The sequence below is a fragment of the Delphinapterus leucas genome, chromosome 3 (assembly GCF_059928025.1).
Source record: "Delphinapterus leucas isolate spDelLeu-1000000601 "Yukka" chromosome 3, BTC_Dleu_Yukka2, whole genome shotgun sequence".
Lineage (NCBI taxonomy): Eukaryota > Metazoa > Chordata > Mammalia > Artiodactyla > Monodontidae > Delphinapterus > Delphinapterus leucas.
This window is the reverse complement of record NC_143131.1, coordinates 162,706,214-162,722,927: the sequence shown is the minus strand read 5'-3', so window position 1 is coordinate 162,722,927 and position 16,714 is coordinate 162,706,214. Positions and strand designations below refer to the sequence as shown.

Sequence of the window (16,714 nt, the reverse complement as noted above, 5' to 3'; positions counted from 1 at the left end):
AGGCTTCCCAACCTGGGGGTCCAGCAATGGGAGGAGAAATTCCTAGAGAATCAGATTTTGAAGGCTAGCGGGATTTGATTAGAGGACTTCGACAGGACTGGGGGAAACAGAGGCTCCACTCTTGGAGGGCACACACAAAGTAGTGTGCACATCGGGACCCAGGGGAAGGAGCAGTGACCCCAGAGGAGACTGAACCAGACCTACCTGCTAGTGTTGGGGGCTCTCCTGCAGAGGCATGGGGTGGCTGCAGCTCACCGTGAGGAGAAGGACACTGGCAGCAGAAGGACTCCTTGGCGTGAGCCCTCCCAGAGTCTGCCATTAGCCCCACCAAAGAGTCCAGGTGGGCTCCAGTGTTGGGTTGCCTCAGGCCAAACAACCAACAGGGAGGGAACCCAGCCACACCCATCAGCAGAAAAGCAGATTAAAGTTTTACTGAGCTCTGCCCACCAGAGCAACAGCCAGCTCTACCCACCACCAGTCCCTCCCATCAGGAAACTAGCACAAGCCACTCAGATAGCCTCACCCACCAGAGGGCACACAGCAGAAGCAAGAACTACAATCCTGCAGCCTATGGGAAAAAAACCACATTCACAGAAAGAGAGACAAGATGAAAAGGCAGAGGGCTATGTACCAGATGAAGGAACAAGTTAAAACCCCAGAAAAAAAAACTAAATGAAGTAGAGATAGGCAACCTTCCACAAAAAGAATTCAGAATAATGATAGTGAAGATGATCCAGGACCTTGGAAAAAAAGTGGAGGCAAAGATTGAGAAGATGCAAGAAATGTTTAACAAAAACCTAAAAGAATTAAAGAACAAACAAACAGAGATGAACAATACAATAACTGAAATGCAAACTACACTAGAAGGAATCAATAGCAGAATAACCGAGGCAGAAGAATGGATAAGTGACCTGGAAGACCGAATGGTGGAATTCACTGCTGCGGAACAGAATAAAGAAAAAAGAATGAAAAGAAATGAAGACAGCCTAAGATACCTCTGGGACAACATTAAATGCAACAACACTCGCATTATAGGGGTCCCAGAAGGAGAAGAGAGACAGAAAGGACCCGAGAAAATATTTGAAGAGATTATAGTCGAACACTTCCCTAACATAGGAAAGGAAATAGCCACCCAAGTCCAGGAAGAGCAGAGAGTCCCATACAGGATAAACCCAAGGAGAAACACGCTGAGACACATAGTAATCAAATTGGCAAAAATTAAAGACATAGAAAACTTACTGAAAGCAACAAGGGAAAAACAACAAATAACATACAAGGGAACTCCCATAAGGTGAACATCTGATTTCTCATCAGAAACTCTACAAGCCACAAGGGAATGACATGATATACTTAAAGTGATGAAAGGGAAGAACCTACAACCAAGATTACTCTACCCGGCAAGGATCTAATTCAGATTCAATGGAGAAATCAAAAGCTTTACAGACAAGCAAAAGCCAAGAGAATTCAGCACCACAAAACCAGCTCTCCAACAAATGCTACAGGAACTTCTCTAAGTGGGAAACACAAGACAAGAAAAGGACCTACAAAAACAAACCTAAAACAATTAAGAAAATGGTCATAGGAACATACATATTGATAATTACCTTAAACGTGAATGGATTAAATGCTCCAACCGAAACACACAGGCTTGCTGAATGGATACAAAAACAAGACCCATACATATGTTGTCTACAAGAGACCCACTCAGACATAGGGACACATACAGACTGAAAGTGAGGGGATGGAAAAGATATTCCATGCAAATGGAAATCAAAAGAAAGCTGGAGTAGCAATACTCATATCAGATAAAATAGACTTTAAAATAGAGAATGTTACAAGAGACAAGGAAGGACACTACCTAATGATCAAGGGATCAATCCAAGAGGAAGATACAACAATTATAAATATATATGCACCCAACAAAGGAGCACCGCAATACATAAGGCAACTGCTAACAGCCATAAAAGAGGAAATCAACAGTAACACACTAGTGGGGGACTTTAACACCTCACTTACACCAATGGACAGATCATCCAAAATGAAAATAAATAAGGAAACAGAAGCTTTAAATGACACAATAGACAAGATAGATTTAATTGATATTTATAGGATGTTCCATCCAAAAACAGCAGATTACACTTTCTTCTCAAGTGCACATGGAACCTTCTCCAGGATAGATCACATCTTGGGTCACATATCAAGTCTCAGTAAAGTGAAGAAAATTGAAATCATATCAAGCATCTTTTCTAACCACAATGCTATGAGATTAGAAATGAATTCCAGGGGAAAACAGACACATGGAGGTTAAACAATACGTTACTAAATAAGAGATCACTGAAGAAATCAAAGAGGAAATCAAAAAATACCTAGACACAAATGACAACGAAAACGAGATGATCCAAAACCTATCGGATGCAGCAAAAGCAGTTCTAAAAGTGAAGTTTATATCTATACAAGCCTACCTCAAGTAACAAGAAAAATCTCAAATAAACAATCTAACCTTACACCTAAAGGAACTACAGAAAGAAGAACAAACAAAACCCAAAGTTAGCAGAAGGAAAGAAATCATAAAGATCAGAGCAGAAATAAATGAAATAGAGACAAAACAATAGCAAAGATCAATAAAACTAAAAGCTGGTTCTTTGAGAAGATAAACAAAATTGATAAACCATTAGCCAGACTCATCAAGAAAAAGAGGGAGAGGACTCAAATCAATAAAATTAGAAATGAAAAAGGAGAAGTTACAACAGACACTGCAGAAATACAAAGCATCCTAAGAGACTACTACAAGCAACTCTATGCCAATAAAATGGGCAACCTGGAAGAAATGGACAAATTCTTAGAAAGGTATAAGCTTCCAAGACTGAACCATATAGAAAATATGAACAGACCAATCACAAGTAATGAAATTGAAACTGTGATTAAAAATCTTCCAAAAAACAAAAGTCCAGGACCAGATGGCTTCACAGGTGAATTCTATCAAACATTTAGAGAAGAGCTAACACCCGTCCTTCTCAAACTCTTGCAAAAAATTGCGGAGGAAGGAATACTCCCAAACTCATTCTATGAGGCCACCATCACCCTGATACCAAAACCGGACAAAGATACTACAAACAAAGAAAATTACAGACCAATATCACTGATGAATATAGATGCAAAAATCCTCAACAAAATACTAGCAAACAGAATCCAACAACACATTAAAAGGATCATACACCATGACCAAGTGGGATTTATCTCAGGGATGCAAGGATACTTCAATATACGCAAATAAATCAATGTGATACACCATATTAACACACTGAGAAGAAAAACCATATGATCATCTCAATAGATGCAGAAAAATCTTTTGACAAAATTCAACACCCATTTATGACAAAAACTCTCCAGAAAGTGGGCATAGAGGGAACCTACCTCAACATAATAAAGGCCGTATATGACAAACCCACAGCAAACATCATTCTCAATGGTGAAAAACTGAAAGCATTTCCAGTAAGATCAGGAACAAGCCAACGGTGTCCACTCTCACCACTATTATTCAACATAGTTTTGGAAGTTTTAGCCACAGCAATCAGAGAAGAAAAAGAAATAAAAGGAATACAAATTGGAAAAGAAGAAGTAACACTGTCACTGTTTACAGACGACATGATACTATACATAGAGAATCCTAAAGATGCCACCAGAAAACTACTAGAGTTAATCAATGAATTTGGTAAATTTGCAGGATACAAAATTAATGCACAGAAATCTCTTGCATTCCTATATACTAATGATGAAAAATCTGAAAGAGAAATTAAGGAAACACTCCCATTTACCACTGCAACAAAAAGAATAAAATATCTAGGAATAAACCTACTTAGGGAGAGGAAAGACCTGTATGCAGAAAACTATAAGACACTGATGAAAGAAATTAAAGATGATACCAACAGATGGAGAGATATACCCTGTACTTGGATTGGAAGAATCAATATTGTGAAAATGACTATCTACCCAAAGCAATCTACAGATTCAATGCAATCCCTATCAAATTACCAATGGCATTTTTTACAGAACTAGAACAAAAAATCTTAAAATTTGTATGGAGACACAAAGAACCCCGAATAGCCAAAGCAGTATTGAGGGAAAAAAACGGAGCTGGAAGAAACAGACTCCCTGACTTCAGACAATACTACAAACCTACAGTAATCAAGACAATATGGTACTGGCACAAAAACAGAAATATAGATCAATGGAACAGGATAGAAAGCCCAGAGATAAACCCACGTTCCTATGGTAAACTAATCTATGACAAAGGAGACAAGGATATACAATGGAGAAAAGACAGTCTCTTCAATAAGCGGTGCTGGGGAAACTGGACCGCTACATGTAAAAGAATGAAATTAGAACACTCCCTAACACCATACACACAAAAAAACTCAAAATGGATTAGAGACCTAAATGGAAGACTACACACTATAAAACTCTTAGAGGAAAACATAGGAAGAACACTCTTTGACAGCAAGATCTTTTTTGATCCACCTCCTAGAGTAATGGAAATTAAAAAAAATAAATAAACAAATGGGACCTAATGAAACTTAAATGCTTTTGCCCAGCAAAGGAAACCATAAACAAGATTAAAAGACAACCATCAGAACGGGAGAAAATATTTGCAAACAAATCAACGGACAAAGGATTAATCTCCAAAACATATAAACAGCTCATGCAGCTCAATATTAAAAAAACAAACAACCCAATCCAAAAATGGGCAGAAGACCTAAATAGACATTTCTCTAAAGAAGACATACACATGGCTAAGAAGCACATGAAAAGCTTCTCAACATCACTAATTATTAGAGAAATGCAAATTAAAACTACAATGAGGTATCACCTCACACCAGTTAGAATGGGCAGCATCAGAAAATCTACAAACAACAAATGCTGGAGAGGGTGTGGAGAAAAGGGAACCCTCTTGCACTTTTGGTGGGAATGTAAATTGATACAGCCACTATGGAGGACAGTATGGAGGTTCCTTAAAAAACTAAAAATAGAATTACCATATGATGCAGCAATCCCACTACCAGGCATATACCCAGAGAAAACCATTATTCAAAAAGACACATGTACCCCAATGTTCATTGCAGCTCTATTTACAATAGGCAGGTCATGGAAGCAACCTAAATGCCCATCGACAGACGAATGGATAAAGAAGATGTGGCACATATATATTACTCAGCCATAAAATGGAACGTAATTGGGTCATTTCTTGAGACATGGATGATCTAGAGAGTGTCATACAGAGTGACATAAGTCAGAAAGAGAAAAACAAATATCGTATATTAATACATATATGTGGAACCTAGAAAAATGGTAGACTTGAACTGGTTTGCAGGGCAGAAGCTGAGACAAAGATGTAGAGAACAAACGTATGGACATCAAGGGGGGAAAGCAGCGGGGGTGTGGGGGTGGTGGTGTGATGAATTGGGCGACTGGGATCGACATGTATACGCTGGTGAAAAATAAATAAATAAATCTAACCACTTATGCTTTAAATAATGCCAAGGGAAAAAAGTTGCTTAAAAATATTCATTTAGAGCAGCAGTAATTGACCTATCGCCATTTGCTGGGTACCAGGAAAGCTGATATTTAGCCTTTCCAAGAATGTAATAGATAACTAATATCACAAACCAGACATCTATTCTATTCTGGCAGTAGCACCAAGGGTTTTATCCTGCAGAAATCTTGCACCAGCTTCCCTCCAAGTTTTCAGTCTCAAAATTTTAGGCTGGATAAGCTACCTCTCTCCCAGAGAAGTCATTGGCTCTGAGACTGCCACAGAAACAAAGCATACTTTTCTCTATTCGCCTATTTGCCATCCAGACTGTCCTGAAACTTGAGATCACTGCTGGGAACAAGTGAGAAAAAGGGTGTAAAAACTTCTTATTCCTCCCTCTTCCCAAGTCCATCAAACATAAAATCTTTGTTATACTGCTTTAGTCAACTTATGTTACCCCTATTTGTGCAATGGGTTAAAAATAAATATGGTAGAGATTATTGAAATAAAATCATAAACTAAACATTAATCTTCAATTATGAGAAAATTTCCATAAAGTACTCATTATGAGCTTGAGACTCTCTGGACACTCTAAGAAATGAGTTAATTTTTCCTTATGGGAAGTAAAGAGGATTGACCAAACATGAATTTTTCCTTTTAAGGAAGAAGCACATGATTTGATATGTGTGTACCTTTCCAGAAGGTAGATCTATTATGTACTATCCCAAAGGAAAAGAACATGTACATTTTGAAGAACTCCTTTGAAAAACATCTCTTTGATTAGAAATGATGTTTGCTTCTTTTCAAAATATTTCTTGGGCTTCCCTGGTGCTGCAGTGGATGAGAGTCCGCCTGCCGATGCAGGAGACACGGGTTCGTGCTCCGGTCCAGGAGGATCCCATACGCCGCGGAGCAGCTGGGCCCGTGAGCCATGGCCACTGGGCCTGCGCGTCCAGAGCCTGTGCTCCGCAACGGGAGAGGCCACAACAGTGAGAGGCCGTGTACCGCAAAAAATAAAATAAAATAAAATAAAGTAATAAATAAAAATATTTCTTATACAGAATAAACAGAAATCTACCTCTTAGGGTACCAAATGTGGGAAGAGAGTTGTGATTCTCTATCATCACGGGTCCTTGAGAAATGTTAGGGATAGAGTCAATCACTTTCCTTTGGACCTTAGACTTGTACCCTATAAGCCATACAAAGACTCCCCAGTAAGGCAAAGACACCTCTATGAGATCTACCCTCAACCATCAACAATGTAGGTTCTGGAGCTAAAATGGTGAATACTACAAGGGATCTCTCCTTCAAGAAGAGAGCTTATAGAAGTATGAAAATATCCATTTATTGCTTGTTGCTTTATTTGAAGGAACTCTAAGGCCAATTCAAAATGTAGTCTAACATAAAGAGGGGGGAGGCAACCCCAAGTTTCCAGAAACTAAATACTTTCTCTTTCACAAATGAGGAAATGTAAATGAGAGGCCTCATCAGGATAGCCCCCACGTTTCCCCAAGTCTAGTGTATAATCTCTCAATGACAAGTGAAATATTTTGTCTTAGAACTGTTAAAAATATACCAAAAATGTCAACCCAGTATGGATAAAAGTAAGTTCAGCTAAGGTTTTTAAAGTAAGCATTTTACAGATGGTAATCTAAGGAAGATGCATAGTTTTCCATGCAATACATCTTTCTTTTCCACACATGACTGCTAAACAAACAACTGAACCTGAGACTGATATAACAGAAATAAAGGCTCAAGTCCCAGGAAGACTACAGTCACCCTCTACTGCATGCAAGTAAAAACACATCTACAATAAAATGTGAATTCTAGAAGTAAGTTTGTTACAAACAGAACTATCCATTCTTACCCCAGCCCCAAGACCTTCCCCCTCACCATAAGTCTTTCCTATTTCAGGTCAGGACAACAGTGTCCACCCAGCTACTGAAATCCCCAAAATAGAAAGCATCTAATTATTCTTTTTCAATAGCCATCCACCCCAACTCAAAGAATAAGTTTTGTGTAACATTTGAGTTTTTATTTTCATAACGTCAGAACAAAATTGGTAATCATCAACCCATCTCACAATCTACCTGTATACGTGGCTCTCACAGATGCCATAAACATATTAGCTATATCAATCAATAAATCTATGCTTCTTTCTTTGTGAAGTTTTCAATTTGTCAACCAAAACTCTGTTTTCATCTATAATTCCTCTAAAATAGTCACATTCAAAAAATGATTTATAAGAAATTAAAATATTTGTTAAAGTTTGCCAGGCCTGGCATAATATTTTTTAAAAAGTCTTACAAAATAAACGTTAGATGAACTTATTTTTTGTAAATTAATTGTGTCATTTAATCTTCATGATTTATACTTTCAATGTTAATAATAACTTATACAAATGATACCTTAAAATCAATTAATGTTATATGAGTACAAAAAGTGCTTGCACAGATACAGCTCTGGAAATGATATTATATCGTTACCTTTTTTGACTTATGAATCACAATTTTCTAAATATTTAAACTGCACCTTTGCCAAAGATGCAATGTTTCTTTTTCCTTGTCAGTGAAGTACGTTTTCTTCTTCCTTGACAAGACAAAAAATGAACCACTCCAATTTATGAGTCATGAGCTAATCTTTTTTAAAAGACAGTTTTAGAATATAACTTCAAGTAAGTTTCCTCTAAGAATTAATGAATTACAATCTCTCAGAACCTTAGTCACTGAAGTATACACTTCTGAGAATAGAGGCAATGTATGAATTTGCTTAGAAACACTCAATGATATCTTTCATTATTGACAAACTAATTCTGTTGTACACAAAGTGTCTAAAATTTTACTAAATGGCTTGTGGAAGCTCAAAGACTGATCATTAGAAATTCTCCCTTCCACTAGGAGGATGCAATGTTCTTGGGGCTGAGGTATAAAATGAATCATTTGACATTTGAATTCATAATTGTACTGGCAAAATTGATTCTGGGTATTTCACATGAGAGTCCAGAATTTTTCTGGGAAATTGGCATCATATGAAATGAAATGTGTTAATGTCACATTATTAAATACAGAATTCGGGAGCACAACTTTACAGTAGTTTGTGTGAAAATGTATGGGTGTTCATCTGCCCAGGAGAGCAATATGAGCCATTGGTGAGAACTGTGCTAAAAGATCATTTTTAGGAAAAAGTAAAGCTATGATTCTCATACAGATATAAAAAGGAATGCACATTAAAGATTTTACTTTACTTAGATGAGGAAATCAAGCAGATGTTGTAACTGAATGAAGGGAAAAGGAAGAAAAATTCATATGGAGTAAAGGAATGTTGAAATTAATTGCAAATGTGGACAAAACCAGTTTTCCACAGAAAAAAGGTACTCAATTAAAATCACTACTGCACAGAGAAGAGTTTATATATCTATTAGTTACCTGCAACTTACAAAGAGGTGCAAAATAGCTCAGAGACAAGAAACAGAGCTAGAATCTGATAACCAAGAAGGGAAATCTAAGAAGCCTGCATTAAAAAAAAGTACGTGTGTGTGTGTGTGTGTGTATATATATATATATATATATATAGAGAGAGAGAGAGAGAGAGAGAGAGAGAGAGAGAAAGGTTTTTCACTGAATACATTTTTTTCTACACATGACTGCTTAATAAACAACTACAACCTGAGGCTGATATAATAGAAATAACGGCTCAAATTCAAGGGAAACTACTGTTACCCTGTACTGCATATAAGTGAGAACACATCTAAAACAAAATATAAATTCCAGACATAATTGTTTTAAAACCAGAACTACCCATTTGTCCCCAGCCCCAAGACCTTTTCTCTCACCCTAAGTCTTTCCTACTTCAAGTGAGGACAGCGTTGTCCACCCAGCTACTCAAATCCCCAGCTAGGAAGTGTCCAATTCTTCCCTTTCAATCACCATCCGCCCCAACTCTAAGGCAAGACAATGCATCATCAAGTCCTTGTTTGAACATGATAATCTCTTTTGGTTTACTGGAAGCCTCTCACTAGTCCCCAGACTCTACTCTTGCCTCCCCACAATTCATTTTTCTTAAAACAGCCAGCGTATTCTTTTAAAAATGAGATCAGATCAAGTCTCTCCACACTCAAAACCAATAGATAGCACTAGGATTTAGAATAAAATCCAAATCCCTTTTATGGGGCATCCTAAGGCCCCAGAATATCTGTCCCTGCCTATGTCCCTAACTTCAATTCTTCTCATTTGCCCGCTTATTCAACTTAGTCCTTATTTATTGGAATCCTCTTGATCCTTTGATCACACCAGCCTGGCTCCCATCTTTGCACTAACATTTTCCTTTATTTGGCTCTCTCTTGTCCCAGATTTTTGAATGCCTGGCTCCTTTTTTGTCTTTCAAAGGCAATTTCCTCAGGGATAACTTCTTGCTCCATTCAATATAATATAATGCTCAAGAACACTGTTTTTTATTTTATTTTTTTCATGGCAACTTACTGCTGAATAAAATTTTAAATTATTTCATGAATATCACCTATGTCCCTGCCCTAATAAGCAAATTACCTAATTTCAAGGACTGTATCTTTTTTGTTCATGACTGTACATAAACACACAATAAGATTCTAATACTGTTGGCCATCAGTCAATATTAGCTGAGTGAATTATACTTGTTTTCTTTCTTCAGGGAAGTGGATAAAGTACATTTTTCTGACGTATGATGAAAGTTCTAGAATTTGTGATAGATAAGTTCAGACTACTGAGGGAAGTCTGATTTAGAGAAAAGAGTAACTTAGAAGATCTGCAGGTATGTTAGCTTTAGGGCTAATGGGGAAGAGGAATTAGACTCATTTTCTTAGGTCTATCAGCATCTAACTCAAGAAAGACTAGCAGGAGTTTATTTATTTATTTATTTTTTGTGATACGCGGGCCTCTCACTGTTGTGGCCTCTCCTGTTGCAGAGCACAGGCTCCGGACGCGCAGGCTCAGCGGCCGTGGCTCACGGACCCAGCTGCTCCGCGGCATGTGGGATCTTCCCGGACCTGGGCACGAACCCATGTTCCCCGCATCAGCAGGCAGACTCTCAACCACTGAGCCACCAGGGAAGCCCAGGAGTTTATTTTTAAAGAAATCAGAATAAAGTCAATGCTGGGGAAATGCTGTAGGCTTTACAATGATAGCAAGAGAAGCTCCCCTACGTAACAGTGAGAGCTGGAATCAATGTCTCCAGTTTAGCCTGAGTATACATCTGATAGAGAAACATCAGCTTTCTGATTTGTTATACGGAGATAACAGTCTTATATTCTTGTTTCTATTCTATTTAGTTGTATAGATCCAAGGAGATTATTTATGAGGATATACTTTGAAAAATGAAATACAGTACTAACATGAAGCACCACTGTCATTAAACACATCACTTAACCTCTAAATCTCCATTTCCCTATTTAAACTATCTCAAAATGCCTCTCCCTCTGCTTTTTGAGTCAGAGGTAAATGGAAAAGATTTTATTTTGCTGCTGATGGTAGCAATATAGGTTGCATTAGAAATGAATGGGATGGAAGGACTCTGTTGATTTTGTTTAACCCTGCAATCGGATCCACAAATGCACAGGGCATTCACAGAGTGGAAATTTATGCCTCCAACTAACAGTAATAAGGTAAGTTTACTTTAAAAATGATATTTGGGGAGTGTTCAATTACTGTGAAGTTATGCCCCCAACCAAAACGTCATCCAGTTCCCTAGAATCATCCACATGTCTTCTGAAAAGGTTTCCTCATTTGCCTCATCCTTCTGGCTTGACTGATGGCTCCCACCCAGCCTAATCACTATCACAAAGCATATGTTGGTTTAGGCAATAACAGACCTTCATAGATCATTTACTGGATTCTCCCTTGACGTAAATTGTTACTTTTCTTTGTTTCTAGCAATAATAATACCGGGCACTGTGTAAAAACTAGCTACCATTGACTGAATGATTGCCAGGTTTTCAAGCACTGAGCTAAAAGCTCAACGTGCATTAACAATGATAATAACATTTGAGACAGATACTGTCACAAGTGCTTTGCAGTCATTATTAGTAACTCATTTCTTTCTCAAAAAACCCTGTGAAGCAGATACAATCTTCCCAAATTTACAAAACAGAAAAGTGAGGCACGATAATATTCCAGAACATGACAGCATTCACAGAACTGGTTACGTGGTTAAGTTGCACTGGAGCTGTGATGGAAGCTCTTAAATGTCTTGCCACAATGCTGGAAAGCAGTTATTGTCTTCAGTAGAAAGATACTGAGATCAATTCTCAAAATTCTGAAGTGACTGGCCCTATTTGCATAGTAAAGACTATGTGATAGGCCAAGGACTCTGTCAAAGTAACCAGATTAGGTCCAAGATGGAATCACTCATGCTAAGCCCCACATCAGCAAACCAAAATTTATCTAAGTTTCCCTACCTGGGCTCTCCAAGCAAAGGAAGGCCCAGGTCAACCAACCAATCATGCTTGCCTGCTTACCAAACCCTTATCCAGCTCCTTGTTCCATATAAGGAAAGGAACTCTCATTAACCCATTAGCAAATGACCAGTATATCGTCCTTGACCCTGCTCACTTTGGTCTATAAAAAGCTCTCACCTTGTACTGCTCTTCAGAGCTCCTTTCTACCTGCTAGATTAAACAGTACCCAAGTCATGAATCACTGAATAGAAGTCAACTAGATCAGTAAGTTATCTGTAGAAAATTTTATTTTAACAACTCTACGGCGATCCTTTCCAAATCCATGATCTCAGCTCTTCCACATGCCTCACGAGCTTTATATCGTGAGAGAACGCTGTGACCTCAGTTTCCTCAGGAAAGTGACTCCTCTCTGCCTAATCATATCATAAGGGAAACCAGGGCTAGAATCAGTAAATGTTTCCCAACAAATAGAACTAAACAGTAAAGTGTTTTAATCCCAGCACATCATTCATTCTAATCACTATATTCTCAGGGGCAAGTACTCAGCAAGCTGTGTGGGAATGACATGCACTGTTTCCATTAAAGTCATAACAGAATCTGTGCACAACACTCCTTCTCACTCCTTCGAAAACAGCTCCCTTGCTCCTCTTCTGGTGAATATTAGCATCTACAATGTGTTCTGCTTTGCCTCTGCATTCCTGGTCTGAAACTCTTTTCTGGAAAAAAGGCTTACAAAGAGTTCCTGGAAGTAAGAATTATAGACCCCCAGGGTACCTAAGGATAGGAAACTCACAAATTAATCCAATATGTAATTAGTTTTTTCCTTTTTCTCAGAGATAATAAAAATTAAGTGTTCTCACAAATATAGTAACTGAATATCCAAAACAATATTACTGAATCATATTGGCTTAAAATGTACATGATAGAAGACTCACTTGATTTTTGTCATCAATTAAAAGTTATTAAGTATTAAGGAAATTATATTTTATTTTTTTGGTCTGAACATGTTTTATGATTCCTATCTAATCACATCTCCTTCTAAAAAAATTATCTACCTTTTTTAGAGACAAGAGCTAACATGTCCATGTTTTATTTTATAATCATAGCTGATACCTTGTGAGTCATAGTTGTTCGGGTTGGACTAAGGAACTTGAACCCTTGGACTGGCAGAAGGCTGTGCTTTGTGGAGCTTAGTTCAAAAATAGGCTTCACCATTCATATCTTTCCCTGGGAATCTGGAAGGGTGTAATTGAGAGATTAGATAGTTAGAAACGGTAATAAAATAGTTTTTGAATAAAAAGGCAATAATTAATCTCAAACCCTTTACTTCTCGTATGGCAGAATTTTTCAACTTTGGCACTACTGATATTTGGGGCTAGAAAAAATTTTTTTAATTTTTACTTTATATTGGAGTATAGTTGATTAACAATGCTGTGTTAGCTTCAGGTGTACAGCAAAGTGACTCAGTTGTACGTATACATGTATCTACTCTTTATCGAATTTTTTTTCCCATATAAGTTATTACAGAGTATTGAGCAGAGTTCCTGGTGCTATACAGTAGCTCCTTGTTGGTTATCTATTTTAAATATAGCAGTATTATTATTGTTATTTTTAACGCGGGTTGTTACCTGGTGCGTTGAATGATGTTTGGCAGCATCCTTGAACTCTAATGACCAGAAGCCAGTAGAATCTCCTTCTTCAGTCCTGACAATCACAAATGTTTTCTGACATTGTCAAATGTCCCCTATCAAAATCACTTCCAGTTGAGAATCACTGCCTTATGGATCTTGAACCAGTAGATCAATATACATAGAAATCAAAAGGGAAAATTTAACAGCTGTCATTCTGGTAAAGCCAGAATACAGCTTGGAATTTAAAATCAAGACTTCTTTCAGGACTTTCCTGGTGGTCCAGCAGTTAAGACTATGCACTTCCACTGCGGGTTCAATCCCTGGTTGGGGAACTAAGATCCCCCATGCTGCGTGGTGCGGCCAAAAAAGAAAAAAAAAAGGATTTCTTTCTTTCCCTCTGAAGTGAAACTAGTGAGAAACAGAAAGAACAAGAGAATGAGAATAAGAACGAGTGGTAAATTCTTGGCAGCCCAGGTCCCAATTCCCTCAATCATATTAGTTACATATTCCCAAATGAAGGAGTTGCTCTGAGGAGAAAAGAGGAAAATGCTTTCCTTACCCCAACAGAGGCAAGGCTTCCTATGTTATACATGAGATTAAAATACAAGTTAGAGAAAAAAATGTGTGCTGTAGAAAGGGGACAAAGATAATCTAGGAGAAGTAACCTACGCAAATAGGCAAGCTGGACAATGAAGATGTAGAAAACCAGCGTCAGCAGATAAGTTCCAGAGGTTGGAATGGGGAATACAGCAGATGGACACAGAGCACCAAAGACTCAGAGAGGGAGCAAAATATTTCTCTCTACGCCTAAGCTTCCAGGTCCAGTCAGAGTCCATATGTAATTATAACAACCATTTGTCCACTGCAATAATCTGACTGAATTCTTCCTCGTAACCAAATGAGCCAGATTCAAACACTGATACTGCTATCATTTGTATGAAAAGAAGAGTAACTAGTCAATAATGTCAATCCAAATCTGAACCCATGTCATTTTTTTAAAAATTCAATTTTAATAGCTAAAAGGCAGGCTTGATTTTTTCGTGGATTTTTTTTTTTTTTTTTTTTTTGCGGTACGCGGGCCTCTCACTGCTGTGGCCTCTCCCGTTGCAGAGCACAGGCTCCGGACGCGCAGGCTCAGCGGCCACAGCTCACGGGCCCAGCCGCTCCGCGGCATGTGGGATCCTCCCGGACCGGGGCACGAACCCGCGTCCCCTGCATCGGGAGGCAGACTCCCAACCACTGCGCCACCAGGGAAGCCCTTTTTCGTGGATTTTTAAAGCAGTTTTGAGAGAGAAAGAAAAAGAATAAATGGCATTTTGCATCTTTCCTGGCATCCCAAGACCTTAAACAGCTTAAGACTAGGAGATAACTTCCTTTCCTCTACTGATTTTTCCCTTTTAGTTAGGTGCCTTTATAATAAGTTCAGTTATCTTTCTCTATTATATTTTTGTGAAAACTGCTTTTCTCTGCCAGAGATTGTATCTACGTCCTACACCCTTAAGAGATTCTATTTTCTTCTACAATTTTCAGTTCCTCAGAGTGCCTCTTCTAAATTTTCTAAATGTAGCACTGTAATCAAGGTTTCTAACTGTAAAAAAACAAAAACACAACAACAACAAACAGGCCTCAAGTTTCATATTTTTAGAACAATGACCAGGTGTTACTATGAAAAACCAGTTTCAGTTTGTCACTGATAAGACAAACTAAACTAAGAGGACTTTTTTCTTTACCCTCCCAAATGCGTTAAATGTACTATCCTCACCTCTATTTTTTTTCTTCCTTGCATTGCTTAATTCACCTTTTATGATGGCAAGCATCAGGCAGGTCTTAAAAAAAAAAAAAAACAACTTCATCGTTTGCTATCATACGCCTTAAACAATGAGTCATCTAAAGAAGTGAACATTCTTGTTATTTCAAATCATTACTGAAAATTAGAAGCAAATGAAGCTAGAATATAAGTCTCAGAATTTTAAAAACTTGAGAAACATTAAAGAAAACGCAGTTCATCTCCCACTGTAGCTGGAACAAATAAACCCCAGAAAACTTTGCTCAAGGCCAAACAATAAGTAGGTCTGAGAGTTGAACCTAGATCATTTTACTCTAAATACTGTTCACCACTCTCTGGCCCTGCCATTATAACACACTGTCTCTATGTCTTTCTCTACTGTGTCATATGTAGTCACCATGTAACTAAAAAGTATACTGAGGATTTAATTTTTCTATCAGGTAGGTTCACATTGAACCACCCTAGGCATTATGAGGGGAAAAATAGAAGCTAATATTTATTATCCACTCTGTGCCAGGCATTTGGCTAAGGAAACTGTATGCAAGTATCCCATTTAATCACCAAAATGTTTGCAATCTATGAAGTAGGCACCAAGGCAGTCTTACTCAGGGTTCAGCTGTAGAGCATAGAATCTTTCCTAGATACCTGAAGTAGAAAAGCTTATAATTAGAGAGAAGGGAAGCAACAGACCCTAGACTGAGGTTCTGGCCACACCAGGCTGCCACAACAGCTACTGCCTCTGCAATGGTGAGGAAGCAGATTCTCAAATCAGGAAACACCGCTGAAGCTGATGACTCCAGCAACTGAGAACCTCTGCCACCATCTGCACCAGAAAATTCCAAATCCATGTCCCCGTGAGAATGTGTGACTTGCAGAACTAAAATCACATCCAGAACCATAGCTGTAAAGGAGCTGGGGAACATCCTGAAGAGACTGGAAAGGGAAGAAGTATAGGAAGGCACACAAGAAAGCAGTGGGAGTGGATACTGCAAAAGTCAATATAAACAAATTTATAGAAAACTCCAAATGCCTTCTGAACAATTTCTGATCCTCAGGATCAAAATCCCCAAAAGTATAATAACATCACTTTTATAATAAAATAATGAAAATTAATTTGAAGACAATATTAGATTGAAAGTCACTGTAGGAGAGAAAGGGTTTCCTAAAAGAAAATTGTAATCTGGAAAAAAAAAAGAAGAAAGTGTTTCTTTTCTGAGTTAATGTCATGTTAATATAAGTCTAACTTCTAGAAGTAACTTGTAATTACAATCATTTATTTTATTTATTATTTTCTGCTTTTACTAAAATGAATTTAGTACATGGTTAGGTTTTGGATAGCT

The 16,714-nt window shown here is 37.9% G+C and overlaps 1 long non-coding RNA gene across 4 annotated transcripts in view; it reads right to left on the bottom strand.

Moving 5' to 3' along the window:
* Positions 1–16,714, bottom strand: part of LOC149749912 (uncharacterized) — an 83,409-nt gene that overhangs the window by 60,612 nt on the left and 6,083 nt on the right. For 2 of the 4 annotated variants that reach the window (XR_016392555.1, XR_016392557.1), the window contains exons 2-3: positions 13,586–13,661; positions 13,071–13,192 (exon numbers count right to left, since the gene is read on the bottom strand). This is a non-coding gene — a long non-coding RNA (uncharacterized LOC149749912). Of the gene's footprint in view, positions 1–13,070; positions 13,193–13,585; positions 15,415–16,714 lie in introns of all 4 variants that reach the window. The other 2 variants (XR_016392554.1, XR_016392556.1) reach the window with 2 other exon arrangements.